General features: G+C 35.8%; 1 protein-coding gene and 1 pseudogene across 5 annotated transcripts in view; one reads left to right on the top strand and one right to left on the bottom strand.

Moving 5' to 3' along the window:
- JMJD1C (jumonji domain containing 1C) overlaps window positions 1–21560 on the top strand; it is a 260706-nt gene that overhangs the window by 106438 nt on the left and 132708 nt on the right. The window lies entirely within an intron of this gene.
- LOC132685390 (dynein light chain 1, cytoplasmic pseudogene) lies at window positions 2615–2866 on the bottom strand (annotated as a pseudogene).

The raw sequence follows: 21560 nt of genomic DNA on the forward strand, positions 1-21560 counted from the left end.
TTCAGCCCCATGAACTGTGAGATCATGACCTCAGCCAAAGTCAGATGCTTAACTGACTGAGCCACCCAGGCAACACTGAACTTCACATTTTAATTACAGATCTGTATTAATCAAAAGAGTATGGTACTGGTACAGAAATAGACATAGCAATCAATGGGACAGAAATAGGAAGCCCAGAAATAAACCCACACTTATCACGTGGTCAATTAACCCTTAACAAAGTACGCAAGAATATGCAGTGGGAAAAAGTCTCTTCAACAAACGGTATTGGAAAAACTGGAGAGCTGCATGCAAAAGAATGAAACTTGACCACTTTCTCACACCATACACAAAAATAAATTCCAAATGCATTAAGGACCTAAATATGAGACCAGAAACCATAAAAATCTAGAACACAGTAATGTCTCTGACACTGGCCATAACAACATTTTTCTAGACGTGTCACCTGAAGCAAGAGAAACAAAAGCAAAAACATATTATTGGGACTACATCCAATTAAAAAAACTTCTGCACAGCAAATGATACAACTAGCAAAACTAAAAAATGGAAGATATTTGCAAATGACATTTATAAAGGGTTAATATCCAAAATATGTAAGAAATTTATACAACTCAACACCCAAAACCATATAATCCAATTAAAAAATGGGGAGAAGACATAAACAGAGATTTCTCCAAAGGAGACATCCAGATGGCCAATAGACACATGAAAAGATGCTCAGCATCACTCATCATCAGGGAAATGCAAATCGAAACAACCATGAGATATCACTTCACACTGGTAAGAATGGCTAAAATCAAAAACACAATAAACAAGTGTTGGTTATGATGTGGAGAAAAAGGAACCCTCTTGCCCTGTTGGGAATGCAAACTGGTATAGCCACTGTGTAAGACAGTATGGAGGTCCTTAAAAAAGTAAAAATAGAATTACCGTATGATTCAGTAATTACACTACTGAGTATTTATCCAAAGAAAACAAAAAAGATAAATTGGAAAAAGTATACACACTCTTGTGTTTACTGCAGCATTTTTTTACAGTAGCCAAATCAGGGAAGCAGCCCAAGTTGCACTGATGGATGAATGGATAAAGAAGTGATATATGTATACAATGGAATATTGTTCAACCATAAAAAGAATGAAATCTTGCCATTTGCAACAATATGGATGGATTTAGAGTGTATAGTGCTAATCAAAATAAACCAGTCAGAGAAAGACACATTCCACATGATTTCACTCATGTGTGGAATTTAAGAAACAAAAGAAACAAAGGAAAAAGAGAAACCAAGAGACAAACTCTTAACTATAGTGAACAAATGCATGGTTACCAGAGGGGAGTCAGGTGGTGGGATGGGTGAACTAAATGAATGGGATTAAGAGCACACTTACCCTGATCACTGAGTAATGTATAGAATTATTGAATTTCTGTATTGTACACCAGAAACTAGTATAGCACTGTATGTTTATACTGGGATTAAAAAAAAAAAAAAAAAAAAACCTTGGGGCTCCTGGGTGGCTCAATCAGTTGAGCATCCGACTTCACCTCAGGTCATGACCTTGTGGTTTGTGAGTTTAAGCCCTGCATTGGACTTGTCAGTGCAGAGCCGGCTTTGGATCCTCTGTACCCCTCTCTCTCTGCCTCTCCCCTGTTCATGTTCTCTCTCTCAAAAATGAATAAACATTTATTTAAAAAAAAAACTTTTACTTTCTAATAGATGCAATTAATTAAATGAAATTAAATTTTTACTTCTGTATCTAACAACCTGACAAAATTTTCTTAACTTTCAACATTGAGGATATATCCATCTGCAAATAATGACAGTATTTCTTTTTTAGTCTCTTGTGTTTTTAATATTTCTTTCTCTCTTTTTTCTTTCAATAATTTTGGACTACCATTTTATATTGAATAGATGTGATTGTGGGCTTCTTTATCATCATTAAAGTTGGTCTTTGCTGTAGATGTTCTTTATCAAGTTAAGGAAATTCTCTTTTCATTTTGCCTGATTCTTTTTATCATGAGTATGTGCTGAGTTGTATGGAATACTGCATCTGTTGACTGTATTTTTCCATGTATTAAAAAAAATTATATGTAATACTGTTTTCCTCCAACAAATTTATTAATTTTTTGAAAGGAATTTATTTTTAGAAGAAAAAACATAGGGCAGAGATGAATGGAATGGAAAATAAATACAAGATATTTTGCTAATATTTTAATAGCTACAACAAATTAGTACAGAGAATGCCCTGTACAAAACAACACAAAGTTTCAAAGATTGAAGTGTTCCTTTAATCAAGGTTGAAGATTTCAGGAACTGGTGTTGGGAGTTTAGGCTGTGGTCCTTGTTTTTGGATGGATCACTGGGTCTAGAATAGTCTATGCTTTTTTGTTTTAATTTTTTTTAATGTTATTTATTTTTGAGACAATGCCAGAGACAGAGCAAGCAGCGGAGGGGCAGACAGAGGGAGACACAGAATCTGAAACAGCCTCCAGGCTCTGAGCTGTCAGCCCAGAGCCCGACGCGGGGCTCGAACTCACGAACCATGAGATCATGACCTGAGCCGAAGTTGGACGCTTAACCAACTGAGCCACTCAGGTGCCCCTAGAATAGTCTATACTTTTAACCAGTTTTAAGAAAGACTATTTGGCCTTGATAGAAGTAGATGAAGTATTGGGTTTCATGGGTGAGGTAACTACCAAAGTTCCTCCCAACAATGTAGTGCCAGGTGGGGTTGAATTCTTATTACACTATTTCTTAATAGCCATATTTCTTAATATGGGCCACAATGCCCTTTTCTATATCATATTTCTTCAGTGTCTCAGGAACATACCTCACAGAGTCCTGTTTCATCTCCTCCAACATATTGGCGATTTTTAATCATGGTTTTTCATTATTATGGTAGAGCAAGGACTGGCATATGCCTACAGTCCCTTGGAAGAGGGCCTGACAATGCCCAGACCATGAGACCCACTGTTGCTGTTGAAGCCGTGGTGCATGTCTCACTATTGTACTATATTGAGTGACATTTATAACATTTTCTAAGAGTACTACCCCTAGATTTCTTGGGTTAACCCAAATCAGTTTTAATGAATGATCTTTTTTCATATTGTTGGCCTTAGATTGCCATTAACTTTTTTCAGGAATTTTTGCATCTGTAGTCCTGAGATTGGCCGGTAATTTTTCTCTTATATATGTTGTTGGCTTGCTTTTTGTCTGAAGGTTATGCAAGACTCAAAAGATGAGCTGAGAAATACTCTCCCCTTTTATTCTGGAAGATGTTTTAAGGATTGGAATTAAGTTTCTTGAAAGCATGGTAGAACTTAACTGTAAAGCCCTTTCAGCATTCAGGCTGAAGGAAAATCATTCCAGATAAAGGCATGTAAGTGCAGGAAGGAATGAAGAGTGTCAGAGGAGTTATAGATAAATATAAAGATATTTTATAAAATACAAAATTGAGGTAAATACAAATATAAAATGTAGGTAAATTTTAAAGTATTGCCTTTAAGAAACTATTTACTGTGATCTATAGAGTTTAAATCATAGAAGTAAAACATATGACAATAATAGCACAGTGAGTGACAAGGAAGGTTAATGGGATTAAACTGCTATAAGTTGCATTATTTTTAAAATTATTAAACTGCTAATTATGGTAGGTAAAAATAATTCAGGAATTTTTTTCAATCTATTAAGGTAAACACTAAAATACTTACTAAAATTGTATAACTTAAAAGTGAATAAAATAGGAAGTAAAATAGGAAAAAAAATGGAACAATAAAACATCTGTTTAATCGAAAATGCATTTAAAAACAGGTAAACTGAGGGGCGCATGGGTGGCTGAGTTGGTTGAGTGTCCAACTTCTGCTCAGGTCATGATCTCCTGTCTCATGAGTTTGAGCCCCACATTGGGTTCTCTACTGTCAGCCCAGAGCCCCCTTTAGATCCTCTGTCTTAATGCTCTCTCTGCCTTTGCATTGCTTGCTCGCTCTCTTTCTCTCTCTCTCTCTCTCTCTCAAAAATAAATAAACATTAAAAAAGAAGTAAACAGAGCAGATGGGACAAATAGGTAACAAATAATCAGATGGTAGACCTTCACCCATTTATACTAGTCATTGTATTACATTGAAATGGATTAAGCAGTTCAGTTAAAATCCAATGATAGGCAGACAAAATAAAAAACAAAACCCAACTCTGTGCTGTTTATTAGAGCTATACTTAAAATATAAAAGAGATTGAAAATAATACAGTGGAAAAAGGTAAACTGTTCAAAGGCATCATTAAAAGTTGATATAATTATAGAACTATTCTACAAATACTCAAAGTAAGAATTATTACTAGAGATTTAGAGAAACATTACAATGTTAAAATGCTCAATTCAATAAGAAGATATAAGAATTCTAAATCTATATGCTTTCATTAAGATTAGCTTCAAATTCGCTAATACAGAGACTTAAAAACTTAAAAGGATATAGATAAAAATCCATGGTCACTCATGGCTTGTGAGTTCAAGCCCCGCATCGGGCTCTGTGCTGTCAGCTCAGAGCCTGGGGCTTATTTTCTTCTCTCTCCCCTCCCCTGCTCATGCCCACGCTCGCTCGCTCTCTCTCTCTCTCTCTCTCTCTCAAAAATAAACATTAAAAAAATTAAAACAAAAACAAAGATTACAAGCGTTTTTAAATTATAAAATTTACTTTAGTATGAAATGATTAAATGTAGAGCCGTACAGTATTTGTGTTAAAAAGAACCAGAAGAAGTTTAAGTTCAACTGCCTCTTTAGACAGATGAAGAAACTATCCTGCTATTGTATTTCCTCTGTACTCCTCTGCATTATGATTTTTCTCATATGAGAAAGTTATCATAGGTGTAAGGTAATTATCATAGGTAAGGTAATATCATATGTGTAAGGTAATTATTCTTAGGGATTTTAGAAGAGACAGAGAGGGTGCCAAAGTCACATTAGTTAAATATGGCCAAAGGCACCTTTCTTTCAGGAACATTAGGGTGGCTGGTTCTCTTTCTAGTTTCTCTTGCTTATTAATTTTAAGAACTGTTAAAGCTTCTGCACAAATTAGGACATACGCATTCTAGGTTTATATGACTTTTTCTTTCTGTTTTTCTTTTTTGGAGTTGTTTTTTTTTTTATTAGAGGCTGAAGTGAGTTTCCACCAAGGTGTCTCCAGGAGGCAGAGAGGCTACCCTCCCTCTACCCCTCAAAATAAACCCGGATAGCAGAAGTGATGATACTTTGAATATAAAGAGCCTGAGGGAGAGCTGTAAAAATGAGTCACAGAGGAGTCCACAGCACCACTGTGCTTGGTGTACTGTTCAGACAGGCTTTAAAGCATACTGTAGGACTCTTGGCCCAACTTCCAAGAGGAAGGAGTTAAGAATAGAAGCACCAGGGAGGTAGCAGAGGATAAGTACTAATTAGCTGCCCTTTCCCTTCATTCCATCTAGTTGCAGAAAAGACAAATCTTTCCATTTAACCTTTATATCTTGTATTTTTTACATTGTCTTGTAAATTGAGACAATGGTATCTTCCTTTGCTAAAGTAGAAAAATATAGTAGAGAATGTAGTTCATCTCCTTGAAATAAGAGGGAACTAGAAATATGGTAGATAAATTTTATAATATACTTACTTTAGTGGTTTTAAATAGCAAGTGGAACTTTAAGGCATCCAAAGTTAATTCTCCCCATTATACTAAATAGTCACCTGTTCACTGTAGATCTTCTTACCAGTTCTTTGTTAAAATAGTGAAACCAACTAAGACAATTTTAAGCAGAAAAAGGACTTCGGTAAAGAACTTTGGAACACAGGTTCCCAGCAAGATCTGAGACCATGCTTGCAGACTGTGCAGGAACCAATATAGACAGGAAATCAGATCAGAAAAGTGGTTCTGTGCTGGACAGAGGCACTATAGCAATACCATTAATGCTTACATAGCCATACATCTTGGTTTTTCTTGGTAATAATTGATGGTTCATTTCAGTCTCAGAAATGTCCCAGTTTGGACAATAAATTACATCATCACTATTCTGATGTTGGAACATTACTGCCTCTGGAAAGCAGATGAAGATACTCCTACTTCTTGGGATACCTGGGTGGCTCAGTCAGTTGAGCACCCAACTTCGGCCCAGGTCATGATCTCACAGCTCGTGAGTTCGAGCCCGTGTTGGGCTCTGTTCTGACAGCTTGGATTCTGTGTCTACCTCTCTTTCTGCCCCTCCCCTGCTCTGGCTTTCTCTCTCTCTCTCTCTCTCTCTCTCTCTCTCTCTCTCTCTTTCTCTCTCTCTCTCTCTCTCAAAATAAACAAAACAACAAAAAAAGATACTTTTACTTCCAGTACCCTTGCCAGCATTGACTTTACTTGTCCTTTGCTTCTTCCTACAGGCTTTCGATTCAAATTCTGGGGCAGATTTGTCTGAACGATAGACTTAGTTGCTAAGGAGTCTGGAAATGTATTGGCATTTTCCAGTTACTATAGGTGAGAGACTGCCTGAAAAGGTAGGGGTTTCTCCCAAAATAAGAGTTTCATAAGCTAGACATTCAAAGAATGCAGATATTGAGTGTATTATGTTTCAGTGATTGTCCCATTTTACTTTGTCCCATTTTTTACATACCTTTCCTTTGGTATGTTCATTGCTGTCCTCTTCCTGTGGGGCTGTCTAGATCTGTTAAGCAGTTATCAAAGTGAGTTATGTATCTGTTCAAAGAGAATGTTACTGAAAGTATAAACTAGTTTTTTTGTTCTTAATTTTTTTTTTCCTATAAGCAAGGAGACTCCACTGGGATGAAGGAAATAATATTTGCCCATTCTCATGTCTTAATTATGTGAAAATATAACTGGTCCCACTATAAAAGATAGAGAATTTAGCTTAATAAAAAGCTAAAACATCAAAAGATTATTTCTTCAAATTTTTTAAGTTTATGGAGTTCATGTAGCATATGTAGTCAACTCTTAAGCATCTCTAAAATTATGCCATTACATCTGGGTCTATCTTGGCAATAGATACTTAAATTGTATCTGAATAACCTTTAGAAAAACTCTAGGAGCGCCTGGGTGACTCAGTCGGTTAAGTGTCCGACTTTGGCTCAGGTCATGATCTCACGATCCGTGAATTCGAGCCCCGCGTTGGGCTCTGTGCTGACAGCTCAGAGCCTGGAGCCCGTTTCAGATTCTGTGTCTCCCTCTCTCTCTGCCCCTCCCCTGTTCTTGCTCTGTCTCTCTCTGTCTCAAAAATAAATAAACGTTAAAAAAAAAAAATTAAAAAACAAAAAAGAAAAACTCTAAACTCCCAATCATATTTATATCTGTTTTAAAGAGCTCCAAATAAGCTTTTTAGAAATAGTATTTCTGGGGGCGTGTGGGTGGCTCCATTGTGACTCTTCATTTTGGCTCAGGTCACCATCTCAGAGTTTGTGAGTCTGAGCCCTGCATTGGGATCTATGCTGCCAATGTGGAGCCTGCTTGGGATTCTCCTTCCCCCTCCCCCTCCCCCTCCCCCTCCCCCTCCCCCTCCCCCTCCGCCTCCGCCTCCCCCTCTCCCTCCGCCTCTCCCTCTCCCTCTCCCTCTCCCTCTCCCTCTCCCTCTCCCTCCCCCTCCCGTACTCCCTCTCCCCCCTCTCCCCCTCCCCTCCCTTCCCCTCCCTCCCTCCCCCTCCCCTCCCTTCCCCCTCTCCCTCCCTCTATCTCTTTGCCCCTTCCTGGCACTGTTCATTTCTTTTGGTTTTGAATTTTTGCCTGGATAGAAAGAACACTTGGGTTAGTTGTAAGATAACATGTACTTTATAAACCTTATGAGTTTATATATCTTTTAAACTCTATCAGTTTGTACCAGTTTCATTGGAAGTTGTTATGATTAAGTAAAATAATGAATGTGTAGATTTGTTTTTTAGATTATCAAATACTTTTTAAATGGGAAGTATTTCCTTACTTAGTAATAAAACCTGCAGAATGTCACTAAGTATACTTTATGTCTAGGAAAACAGGGCAGATGCCTCTGGCTCATCTGCTTTCTGTTCCTCCTGTAGTTAAATGAATGAAGCAAAGCAGGAAAGACACTTGAATAAAGGATGGCCCAGGGAACAGCTTTGCCACTGTAAGGGGAATACTATAAGAAAGAAGGTGGGGGCACCTGACTGGCTTAATAGGTAGAGCATGTGACTCTTGATTTCAGGTTGTGAATTCACAACCCCACGCTGGCTGTAGAACTTACTAAAACAAACAAACAAACAAAAAAAGATAGTGGATTTTCTACGACTTTACAAAGCATCTCAGAAGGATATGAAAACTAAGGGGTTAGGATCTAATGCAGTGGTCACTAATTAGGAATTAGTTTTTCTAAGGTCCTCTTAGCATTCTTCTGTTGTGGGGCTCTTCTTGTGTGAATTCTCAAGGCCTCCTAACAGGATTTGTGTAAAACCAAGGAATCATGGTAACATCTTGATGATCACATTAAAACACATTGTGCTGAGAACTTTTATGGTATTTGTCCTTTGTATTCTAACCATTATGACTCAAATTGAATTTTTCATTCTTTTCCTTTTTTTTTTTTTTTTTTTTTTTTTTTTTGTGCCCTAGATTTTATTAAATATCGCAGGAAGTAGCTCTAGGAATAAGATTCTTTCAGATTTCTTCCTCACATACATGCCTTCTACTTCCTTCCCCCCAGCAACACATACAGTTGTTTTTTCCTCCATGTTTCTTTACTGGGAAGAGCAGTGATTCAGAACTTTTCAGTTCTAGATGAGGTTTAAAATATAAGCAAAGTAAACATTACTGAGGTTAAAAAATTTTAGAGGCAGGGTGCCTGGATAGCTCAGTCGGTTAAGCACCTGACTCTTGGTTTCTGCTCAAGTCATGATCTCAGGGTTGGTGAGTTCAAGCCCCACATCGGGCTCTGCACTGACAGCATGGACCCTGCTTGGGATTCTCTCTTTGCCTGTCTCTCTCTGTACCTTCTTGCCTTATGCTCTCTCTCTCTCAAGAAAAAAAAAAAATTTTTTTTTTCAAATTTAGAAGCATATGTGCAATACCATAATATCTTACCTGATCTTACAAATGAAGTTGAGGGGAGCCTGGGGGGCTCAGTCAGTTAAGCATTTGAGTTCGACTCAGGTCATGATCTCATGGTCGTGAGTTTGAGTCCTGCATTGAGTGAGCTTGAGCCCCATTTGCATGAACCCCACCTCTCTCTCTCCCTCCTTGTCTCTCTCTCTCTGCCCTTCACTCACTTGTGCCTTCTCTCTTGAAAGAAAGAAAGAAATCTTTAAAGAAAATCAAGTTGAAAGGCATTATATAGTAGTAACTTGTAAACTTGGTAAGTACATAGTTACGTAAACCCAGATGCCTAGATTTGATTCTACTCTTATATGCATATATAAGACGTTAACATGGTTTAGATATTTCTATCCATTATTTTTCCAAACAATTATAATGGTTCAAATTGCATGTCATGATCAAAATGCCAGGTTTCAAGAGGAATTGTATTTAGAATTAAGTGTCCTTTTAACTGAATATTAAGTAGAATATTTGGTTTTATACAGTACTGTAAAGGCCTTTCTTGTATTTCATTGTTCTCACAACTAGATAATCATCATTTTTGGATAAGTATCCAGTTGGTTGTCTTATAAATTTTATTTTCAAGGTTGAAGCTACCTAGAACAGCAGTCTCTGATAGCAACATTAGAGGCACTTTCTCAGACTGCTGTACTGACCTTATCCTCTGTGAGGTAGTGTCTCCATTTTTCTGGGTCAGTTCTTTTTGTGAAGGACTAGAACTCCTTAGCCTAGGGAACAAGACTTGAAAACAAAAGAAACCACAGTTTTAAAAAAAGATCCTGGATTGTATGCTTAGCATATATAATTATAGGTTATAGTAACCTGTGTTAATTACTATTTTTATGCAGGAAATATAAAATTGATACAATTTAATTCATTAAAGTGGTGAAAGCTAAGTTAAATTTTTTTCCTTATTCTAAAAAGAGGAAAGTCTGTCTTTTTTTAAAAAAAAACAAAACTTGTTTGAACACAAATTTATATTCAGAAGGAATAGCAAAGACCATGTTTCATTTCTCCTTTATTAAAACTTTTGATGCCAATAAATCAAATTTAATGGTACTGAAAAAGTGGTATATGTTTAACAGTAATGGAATATATTTATTACCTTTTATTGGGTCAGCATCTAATGTATTCTGTGGCTATACTTTTATATCAGTATTGTCTGTGAAGGCTTTTTAAGGGTGCTGTGAATCACTGAAGTTCCTTCCTTTGCTTTTTATCAGTTACAAAATAGGCTCTCATTTTCATACATTTTTTAATTAAAAGAAATTTTTTTTTAAATTTATTTATTTTTGAGAGAGAGACAGCGTGCAAGTGGGGGAGGAGCAGAGAGAGAGAGGGAGACACAGAATCTGAAGCAGGCTCCAGATTCTGAGCTGTCAGCGTAAGGCCGGATGTGGAGCTCAAACTCACAAGCTGTGAGACCCTGACTGGAGCTGAAGGTGGCTGCTTAATCGACTGAGCCACCCAGGCGCCCCTTAACACATTTTTTTAGTTGTCTTGAGGAATGGCTTTGTGAGTTCATTTTGGTATTTGACTTTAGAAAATTTTGTCTATCTTTATAAATCAATTTTGCTGAAAAAAGTTGTACTTAAATATCTAAAATTCAACTGAGAAAAGACATCAAGGTGAAGTGACCTTTATACTTCATTTGCAAGAATTGAAAAACTCTGAGACAAAATTGTGAGTGCTCAAATGAAAAGATTGTCAAGAAACATTTCCTCATTTTTAGAGCAGGGTAATTGTATTCTTAATACTCTTAAGTTTCTGCCTCCTAATTGTCTGGTGATACAACTAAGTGGGAAATTTTTGCAGGGCGGATGGTAGTAGCATTTTTATTCATTGAGATTTGTCCTTAGGAGAAATTTCTAATAGCAGTATTTTGCCTTTCACATATGCAGGAAAGGGAGTACAGATACTGTGTTTTAGCTTTAAAAACTGTGTAATGCGAATCATTATTTCAAAAAAATTTGTCCTACCTTTTAAGGTCAGTAGTTTATCAGTTTCTGTATAGATGGTAAATGCTAAGGTTCCTAAACCTTGTGAAATGTAATTAAAATACGTGTTTCTACATATTGTCTGTTTAGATTTCTTAAATGTAACCAAAATCAGTGCCTCAAATTAATTAAATTAAAACAACCTCTTTTTAGCAAGTTAAAATCTATCAAAACTGGATTAAACATTTTGATATGATTCTATTGTTTAACCATTTATTAGATTGTGTTTCATGGTAAGCACATGTTATGTATTTGGAATAGAAAAATGCAAAAGTATGCATCTATGCCCTCAGGAGATACACAGTTTAGAAGGGAAAACATTTAGTTTTAGGTGAAAATTATTCCTATATTTATGTACTTTTGTATATATGTGTGTGTTGACTTTCAATTTTGTAAAGAAAAAATTATATCTAATATGAAACAGCCATGACATTAAGTCTTTACCAATAAAAATATAGAAATAAAGCCAACTCTTAATGTTATACCTTTCCACAAATATAATATTAAGTCAGTTATGAAAATGTCCATATAGGTATTTGTAATAAATTTGGAGCAGAAACTTTTCTTTTCCTATAAGTATTTCATTTTATTTTTTATTATGAAAATTTTTGAATATACACAAAAGCAAAAGCTATCAGAGTACTTTTTCCTTAAGCCCCTCAAATCTGTTTGTTTATTGGTGTTTGCCTAGATATCTCAGCATTTTCATTACTTTCTTAAAAATTTCAGAATGCTTTAAAAAAAAAAAAACAACAACTTGGTTTAAAGATCATGGACAGCAAAATAAAAATCGGAAACCTGGAATCTCTAGTGGATCTTTCCTTAATTTTGTGATTAAGACCAAATCATTTACCTTTTGTAAGCTTTTTGAGCTGTGTGTGTGTGTGTGTGTGTGTGTGTGTGTGTGTGTATGTGTGTGTGTGAGCTTCTTAGAATATATAGCTAGCCCAAAATTTATTCTTATAAGGTACTAAAAGACTTTAGGTACCTGGGGGAAAAATATATACACACATACATGTAGGCATATTTATATATTTATTTATATCTGTCTGTCTTCTGGCAATGAAGTAGCTTTCCATTTGTTCCACCCTTTTACAAATTAGGTTACAGTTGATGAAACTGTAGTTGTATAGGCTTATGTAAATTCATGAAACATGGTAGTGGCATGAAGATGAAGCATCTTTTTGTAGACATGTGTCTTCGCTCTAGATATTACTGTATTCTTATAAAGTTTGTCCTTTTTCAGGTTGGATGCTCCCTGGTTCTTTTAAGGAATCACTACATAAGTTAGTACAGTGATTCCTAACTAATCAATTGCTGTTGTGTTTAGGTTTTTTTTTCTAATTTTTTTTAACCTTTATTTTTGAGAGAGAGAGAGAGAGAGAGAGAGAAAGAGAGGGAGTGTGAGGGGAGTAGGGGCAGAGAGGGAGACATAGAATCCAAAGTGGGCTCCAGGCTCTGGGCTGTCAGCACAGAGCCCAATGCAAGGGCTCAAACTCACGAACTATGAGATCGTGACCTGAGCTGAAGTTGGACGCTTAACTGACTGAGCCATCCAGGCACCCCAGTGTTTAATTCTCTTTAAACAGAACTTTCAATGGGTTGTTACACTTCTTTGAAACCTTCAGATTTCTACCTAGTGCCTTCTCTGTCAATTACAGACTTCTTTTCTTAGTTGTCATTCATTCGTGTTACCCGTTGTTCTCTCATATGATCATTCACTGTACGAAATAATGTTGCTTTAGTTGCACCAGAATGTATAATACATCTTTGCCTTCTTATATATTGCTGTTATTATTGAAAATAATTTTTTGTAATTCAGTAAATAGCTATAGTGTAACTAACTTAGCAGTTAACATGTACAAGCTACGTGGGATGAGCACACTTACAGTGTGTTAATCTACATCGAATACATACTGAAGTGATGGGGACAGCTGTAATATATGGCTCTAAAAACTTGGAAATATGATAGTTCTCTGAGATGTAAACTAATATAATTCATCCTAACAAGGATTATACTTAACGGTCTCTGGAATCAGCAAAATATTTTATGTAAATTAACTTATTTGTTATGTAAATGAACTGTCAAAAAAATACTCTAGGGATTTAGGAGATAGGCCTAAAATGAAATCAGAATTTACTAAGTAGATATGTTATCTAATGAGTTGTACTTGCTCCTATTTAGAGATTGGAAGAGAAAAAACTGTTCAGCTTAGGTTATAATAGAATCAGACAGGGGAAATACAAAGAGCCAAAGTTGACATTGCCCATCCAAGTACTGTCTGCCGTAAATGATATCCTATGTTACTGTTGTGGCTGATTATCCCCCTATTTTACATCATTCATGTTTATCAAGTAAAAAATTTTTATTGTAATTTGCTTTCTTAAGTAGCTTTTCTTTTTTTTTTTTTTATGTTTATTTATTTTACTTTGAGAGAGATAATGAGAGAGGAAGGGAGAATCAGGGCTTAATTTCACAAGGCATAAGATAATGATCTGAGCCATGATCCATCACTTAACTGACTAAGCCACCCAAACACTCTAGGCTTTTCTTTTTTTAATGTTTATTTATTTTGAGAGAGAAAATCCCAAGCAGGCTCCATGCTCAGATTGGAGCCCAATGAGCCTGACTCAGGGCTGGATCTCATAACAGTGAGATCATGACCTGAGCTGAAATCAAGAGTCAGATACTTAACCAAGTGAGCCATTCAGGCACCCCTCTTAAGTAACTTTTCTAAGGAAGAGATCATACTATTGCTTATCCATGTATTCCATAGTAACTGAGAGCTAATGTTAATCATTTTTAAATAATAAATTTACATTGTTTTATATGTAACTGTTAACAAGCTTAATTAATGTCTGTCCCTAGGTAGTCTCAGTGTGCTTATAAGAACACATTTGAGTTTGTAACACTGAGAATTATCTGTGCATTTTGTTCAGTTTGCTGGGATAAAGACCTATGAAGGCTCAGGTAGATAGCCAGCTGGTGTTACATGGTAAAAATAAGTGTTTGGTTTGCAACCCTAAAATTTGTACAGAACCACAGAAGATCCCAAATAGCAAAAGCAATCTTGAAAAAGCAAAGCAAAGCTAGAGGCATCACAATTCTGGACTTCAGGTTACATTGCAAAGCTATAGTAATAAAAACAGTATGATCCTGACACAAAAATAGACCCATAGAACAGAATAGAAAACTGAGAAATAAACCCATAATTATATGGTCAGTTAATCCTCGATAAAGCAGGAAAGAATATCTGATGGAAAAAAAGACAACCTTTTCAACATATGGTGCTGGGAAAACTGGACTATCTTCTTATACCACATGCAACAGTAAATCCAAAATGGATTAGAGGTGCCTGGGTGGCTTAGTTGGTTAAGCATCTGAGTTCAGCTCAGGTCATGATCTCATGGTTTGTGAGTGGGTTCAAGCCCCTCATGGGACTGTCTGCTCTCTGCACAGAGCCCACTTTGGATCCTCTATCCCCCCTCTCTCACTGCCTCTCCCCCACGCATGTGTGTGCACCGTCTCCCTCCCTTCCCACCCCCCCCCCCCAAATAACATAAACACTTGAAAAAGTGGAATAAACACCTAAATGTGAGGGGTGTCTGGCTGGCCTAGTTGGAAGAGCATGTGACTCTTGATCTCAGGGTTTGAATCCCACATTGTGTGTAGAGATTACTTAAAAAAAATAATAATAAAAATAAAAAAATTTAAAAAAAAGACCTACTAAATGTGAGACATGAAACCATAGAAATCCTAGAAGAGAATATAGGAAAACTTCTTTGGCATTGACCCTAGCAACTTTTTTCTAGATATGTCTCCTGAGGAAGGGAAACAAAAGTAAAAATAAACTATTGGGACTACATCAAAATAAAAAAATTCTGCACAGTGAAGGAAACAATCAGTAAAACTAAAAAGCAACCTACAGAATGGGAGAAGGTATTTGCCAATGACATAGCCAATAAAGGCTTAGTATCCAAAATAATAAAGAACTTAAAAATCTCAACAGAAAACAAAGAATCCAATTAAAAATCAACAGAAGACTGACTTTGGCTCAGGTCATGATCTCGCAGTTCATGAGTTCAAGCCCTGCATCGGGCTTTGTGCTGACAGCTCAGAGCCTGAAGCCTGCCTCAGATTCAGTGTCTTCCTCTCTCTCATTTCCTCCCCTACTCACCCCTTGATTTTGGCTTAGGTCATGTTCTTGTGGTTTGTGAGTTCGAGTCCCATGTCAGGCTCTGCGCTAACATCACAGAGCCTGCCTTAGCTTCTCTCTACCCCACCTCATCCCCCACCCCTCAAAAATAAATTAAAAATATTTTAAAAATCTTTTTAAATGAATATACTAGATGGTGTTACTTGAGGACATACAAAATAGTTTATTTGAAAATTGAATATGTATAACATGGTTCATCTTATGTAGTAAGCTTAATAAAATGCAGACGTTATTGTCTAGATGATAAAAGCATTTATTCATTACTTTTGATTAATTTATATTATTGTTTATAAAAATTTTCAAAAAGGAAAAAGTCTATCTATTATCTCATTTTATATAACATCTAAGTATGCCAAGATATACGAGAGGTTATTTTTATTTTTTTTTTGTTCCTAACCTTTTTATACTCAGTGTGATTTCTGTTTTATGAGTGAATAATATTTTTTTCCAACTTGTGCTTCAGGACACACAAGTGCAATCTCTAGGCTTAGTTTGTGTGGCCAGCATGCTTCCCCGTGTTTGGCTCTGACACCTGTCCTTCATGAGTAGGAGTACAATTTTCTGATTATCCTTTCTTTTTACTCTCATCACAACCCTACTTAGGTCTTACCCAAGTAGCCATTTCTGTCCTGTTCTTCCATCAGTATTATCTAATTTTCATATCCATTAAATTTTCACATATATAAAATATATTTTTCAAAACCCTTTTCTCCATTAGGAATCTCATACCATTTTTTTTGACTGGGTATGGAAACACATCATATATTCTGTTCTGAACTGTGCTGTAACAAATATAGAAATTTTTAACTGTTTCAATAAATGTAAAGGTGAGGAAACACCTAAAGTAAAAAAAAAAAAAAAAAAAAAAAAAAAAAAAAGAAAAGGAAAGAAAAATCACAAAAAACTAAAGTATCCTGACTTTAGGTTCTTGTAATTTGTAGTTTAGAATCTAGCAACTTAAAAATTTTTTTTAAACGTTTATTCATTTTTGTGAGACAGAGACCCAGCATGAGTGGGAGAGGGGCAGAGAGAGAGGGAAACAGAATCTGAAGCAGGCTGCAGGCTGTAAGCTGTCAGCACAGAGCCCAATGCAGGCCTTGAAGTCACAAGCCCTGAGATCATGACCTGAAGTCAGACGCTTAACTGACTGAGCCACCCAGGTGCCCCGAGAATCTAGCAACTTTAAAATCTTCATACTAAGTAGTGGGAGTTCCTTCCCCTATGCTATTTTCTATGGCTTCTTCCCGGAATACTGTTGACTTTGGCATATACCTCCTAAGTAAGAGATTGGAGGGAGGTTTCTTCTTACAGAAATTACAGTTTTTCAGAGAAGAAATACTCTGACCCTTAGGAACCCTTCACTACAACAGTCAGCATTTACCTAGTCATTTTTAGTGAGGCGGACACCCACTCATTTTCCAGCCAGAGTTTTCACTTCTTTTTAATATAAATTAATAGTGAAGAGTGCTCAATACTTGAAAAGAGCTTCCCAACATGAGGGCATACAAACACAGGGGGAAAAAATGATACCCAAGAAATTGCAAGGAATAGTTATGAAAACTTAAGGGGAAAAAATCTAATATACTCAAGAGATGAGAAAATATTTTATCATTAAAAAGAATGTTCACATTCTTACAAAGATGTTCAAGTTGTGTGACTGTTGGCTCCCTTACCCAAGATCAGCTTCAGTAGTCTTATAAAGAAAACTAAAGGTTTAGAACATATAGCAAGAAACTTCTAAGATGGTGGAAGAGTTTTGAATGGGTTTATGGGCTGGGAGTTTTGTTTGAGGGCTAGAAGCAACTTACTTTGGCTTTGTGAAGAAAAATTGGAAATGAACTATTGGAGTTCTGCTCTTGCTTCTCCCCATTAAACCCAAATTGCCTAATCATTCCATATCTGCAGTGTCTCAGAACCCTTGTCCTGGTATCCTCAGGAAATGAAATCAGGATGGTGTTCTTTGCCTCTTAGGGGATGAGAGAGAGAGATGGACTGTTGCTTCCCTACCTCATGCCTGCCACATTCCTAGTACTGATAAATTATAGTCTGAAGAGAATCTCCCTTGCATGACATTTTTTCCTGTGAACAAAGAGTGAAGCTCCCTTCCTAAGGAATTGGTTTTTGTTTTTTGTTTTCTTTAGATTTTATTTTTTAAGTAGTCTCTATATCCAGTGTTCAACGTAACTTGAACTTACAAAGCCAGAATCAAGAGTCACATGCATGGGGCACCTGGGTGGCTCAGTTGGTTGGGCGTCCAACTTCAGCTTAGGTCATGATCTCGTTGCAGTTCTGGCCCCACTGTGGGCTCTGTGCTGACAGCTTGGAGCCTGGAGCCTGTTTCGGATTCTGTGTCTCCCTGTCTCTTTCTGCTCCTCCCCCACTCACACTCTGTCTCTCTCTCTCTCAAAAATAAATAAACATTAAAAAAAAAAAAAAAAAAAAGAGTCACATGCTCTGCAGACCAAGCCAGCCAGGTGACCCGCAAGGAATTGTTTTTTGAAAAAAAGAAGAGAGATTAACTGTAGTTTTCTGCTGCCTAAAACTCTTTACTTTAGGTGTTTGCCACTTCAACATCCTGAGCTCACTGGGGCTGACAAGTGGTCTGGCATTGTCCCATATGCATTGTTTGAGTGAGTTTTCTTAGAAGAAAATGAGCACACAGGCCAAAATAATAAGATATTTCAAAGAAAAAAATAGTGTACTCAGTTACAGATTCAATTCATAGTAGAAATACAAAAATAGATTGAGAATATAAAATTATCCTAATACTTATGCTAAAAAAATTGGGGAAGAAAGATTAATAATATAAAATAAGAAAATATAAGAGAGGAAAAGTTATTCAATATAAGAAACATAATAGCTGACATGAATACAAACAATAGGATAAATAACAGAATAAATCCTTTGAAGAGCAAAAGTATTAACATCCAGATGATAGGAATCTGAGGAGGGAGAAAAAAGTGATCAGAAAATACGTGAAGGAATAAAGGGGATAGAGTTTGGTATTTTTAAAAATTTGAAGGAAAGAGCTTGGAATTTTTTTATACATCCAAACTGTCATTCAGATATAAAGACAGATGCTGAAAAAGATAGATGAAGTAAAGGTAATAAAACACGTTGGTAAAGTTTTGTTTTCTTCCTTAAAAAAAAAAAAAGTAGCTAACACCAAAGAATAGAGATATGTTCATACTAATCCTAAAATAAAAGCCTAGTTAGTTCTTTTTATTTTTATTTTTTTAACGTTTATTTTTAAGACAGAGAGAGACAGAGGATGAACAGGGGGAGAGGCAGAGAGAGAGGGAGACACAGAATCTGAAACAGGCTCCAGCTCTGAGCAGTCAGCACAGAGCCCGACGTGGGGCTCGAACTCATGGACCGCGAGATCATGACCTGAGCCGAAGCTGGACGCTTAACCGACTGAGCCACCCAGGCGTCCCTAGTTAGTTCTTTTTAAACTATGTTGAAGGAATATTTAAAAATTTATTTCAGTTTCATACCTAACTTTTATATATTATAAAAAATTATGTGTTGATGTCCCAACAATATTAAAGTGGTGTAAAAATTTTTAGATGTATATTCTTAGTTCCTGTAGTTTATGGACGAGTAACAGGCTATTCGAACAGGCAAACTGTCAGCAGAAACAGATGCAACTAATGGCAGAAATGAAGTAAGTGGCAAACCAAGACAGTAAAACACTATTATAAATTTACTCAATATTTACAAGGATTTAAAGGAAAACATGAATATAGAAGAAATCTAAGATATATAAAAAAGAACCAGGTAAACATTTATAGATAAAAAATACAGTAATTAAAAAAATTCTTTGAGGGGCGCCTGGGTGGCTCAGTCGGTTGAGCGGCCGACTTCAGCTCAGGTCATGATCTTGCGGTCCGTGAGTTCAAGCCCCGCGTCGGGCTCTGTGCTGACAGCTCAGAGCCTGGAGCCTGTTTCAGATTCTGTGTCTCCCTCTCTCTGACCCTCCCCCGTTCATGCTCTGTCTCTCTCTGTCTCAAAAATAAATAAACGTTAAAAAAAAAATTCTTTGGATGGGCTTTACAGCATATTAAACATAGCAAAAGAAAAGATCAATGACCTTAATGTAACAACAGAAACTATTTCATAGTATATTTACAAGAACTTTTAATGTGATATCAGTTCTTCACCAAATTCGTTTAGAGATATAATGCAATTCTGATTAAAAAACCTAGTAGAATTTTTCTTGACAGTTGATAAAGAGACTTTAGGTTTTATTTGGAAAAATGAAGACTAAGAATAATCAAGATACTTTTTGGAGGAATATCCAGATGTGGACGGTCATTTTTCCTACCAAGTATCAGGACTGCTGTGAAGCTTGAGTTATTAAAACTGTGTGGCTTTTGTCACAGGAATAGACAGATTGACCAGTGCAGTAGACTAGATTTCTCCAAAACAAAATAGGGCGTGTTGTGGAATTTTGATTTCTGCAATGTTCAGTAAAGGTTGATAAAGCTGACTTTTTCATGGTTAATTTTTCTTTATCTTAATGTGCCTTTAATTTCTACAAATTAAGTAACATACAGACAGAAAAATGGGGTAAGAAACAAGAGGGAGAATAAATGACTAGACATTTCACAAAAATACTGCATGGCTAATAATCACATTAAGAGGTATTCAGCATCATTATTGATCAGGAAAATGCACATTAAGTGATAACTATTTCACAGAAACATTTTTGACACAGATTTTAAAATGACAATACCAAGTGTTTGGGAGAATGTAAATCCTTGGGATCTCTTTTACTTTCCTGGTGGGAGTGTAAAATGATGGAATAATTTGCTAAAATAGTTTGGTATTATCTTCTAAAATTGACTATTCACATAGCTTTTGTTTTGTGAATGGTTGTTATATTAAAAATAAAATAATAAGACTAAGAGCCAGGGATAAAGCACATTATCATAAATTTGATTTTTATATTTTTATATTGTCAGAAGAGCACATTTCCTAAAATCTAATCCCCCCCCCCCCGCCCCGCTCTTCACTCCATCCCTAAAAGAATTTTGTAGTCTTTTTTTCTTTCATTTCTATAACATTCTTAGGTTTCTTTTTTAAATGCAGGACATAGCTTTTCTCTTTATCATATACTCAGTAAGTGGCAAAACTACTATTCAAATACCTTGTCAGTTTAGCACCAGAAGTTTATTTGTACTCCTTGTGGCCAACCAAACTGTTGTTAAGAGAAGGCTTATGCTAGTAAGAAAAGCACTTAGAAAGCAGTCATCATTTTTATTATACTCATTTGAGGAGAAAATATTCTTGACTTTTCTTTTCTGCAATTTGAGTTTCTAGGTTTTCAATCTTGTAAGCTATTCTGAAATGCTGCAAGATAGAAAAGTTGGTGTGAAGAAAAATAAATTATTGTCTCAGATTTTAAGTAAGTGATTAATTAGCAGAAGTAAGTATAAGAATGAGAAAAGAGAAAACCCAGGAATTAACAGTATTGCTAGATACTGTATAAGGCATTTAGAAAAGTCTTCCTGCAAAATCATTTACTTCACATTTCACTTCTTACAAACTTTTTTTTTTTTTTCCCATAGGCTCCATGCTTGGAGCCCAACATGAAGCTAGAACTCATGACCCTGAGATCAAGCCCTGAGCTGGGATCAAGAGTCAGATGCTTAACCAACTGAGCCACCTGAGTGCCCCGACTTCTTACAACTTTTAAAATATATATCTCATATAACACAGGTTTTTCTTTTTAAAAGCTTGTACTTTGAGTATATTCAGTTCAGTTCTTTTAAGAAGATATTTTTATTTAGATTTCTTTATAGAGTTAAAAAAATGTTTTAGCTCCGATTAGGTTAATTCTTTCTTTCTTTTTTTTTTTTAGGGTTAAAAATTTTAGTACATTATAACTAGATTCCATAAAACACTGACACTAAGCTAATTACAATTATACACAAATATACAAATAAGTTGTAAAAACAATATTTAACAAAAGTCGTCAGACAAAAAGAGTACCTGCTCCATGATTCAAACACAGGCAAATTTAATTTATAAAAGTCTCGAAAGTCAGTATAGTGCTTATCTTTGCAGAAAGAGGAAAGAGAGGTAAGAAAAGATAAAGAGACACTACTGGGTTCTTTAAGCTGCTAGTAGTTCTCTATTTTTGACTGAGATTTTTATTACCTAGATTTGTTTTGTGTTAATTCATCAAGCTCTACAATTATTATGTGTGAAGTTCTCTGTATGTATATATTAATTCAGTAAAACTTTTAAAAGTTCTAAGTTCATCAAAAAGAAAATAAAGAAAAAT

The sequence above is a fragment of the Panthera onca genome, chromosome D2 (assembly GCF_046562875.1).
Source record: "Panthera onca isolate mPanOnc1 chromosome D2, mPanOnc1 haplotype 2, whole genome shotgun sequence".
Lineage (NCBI taxonomy): Eukaryota > Metazoa > Chordata > Mammalia > Carnivora > Felidae > Panthera > Panthera onca.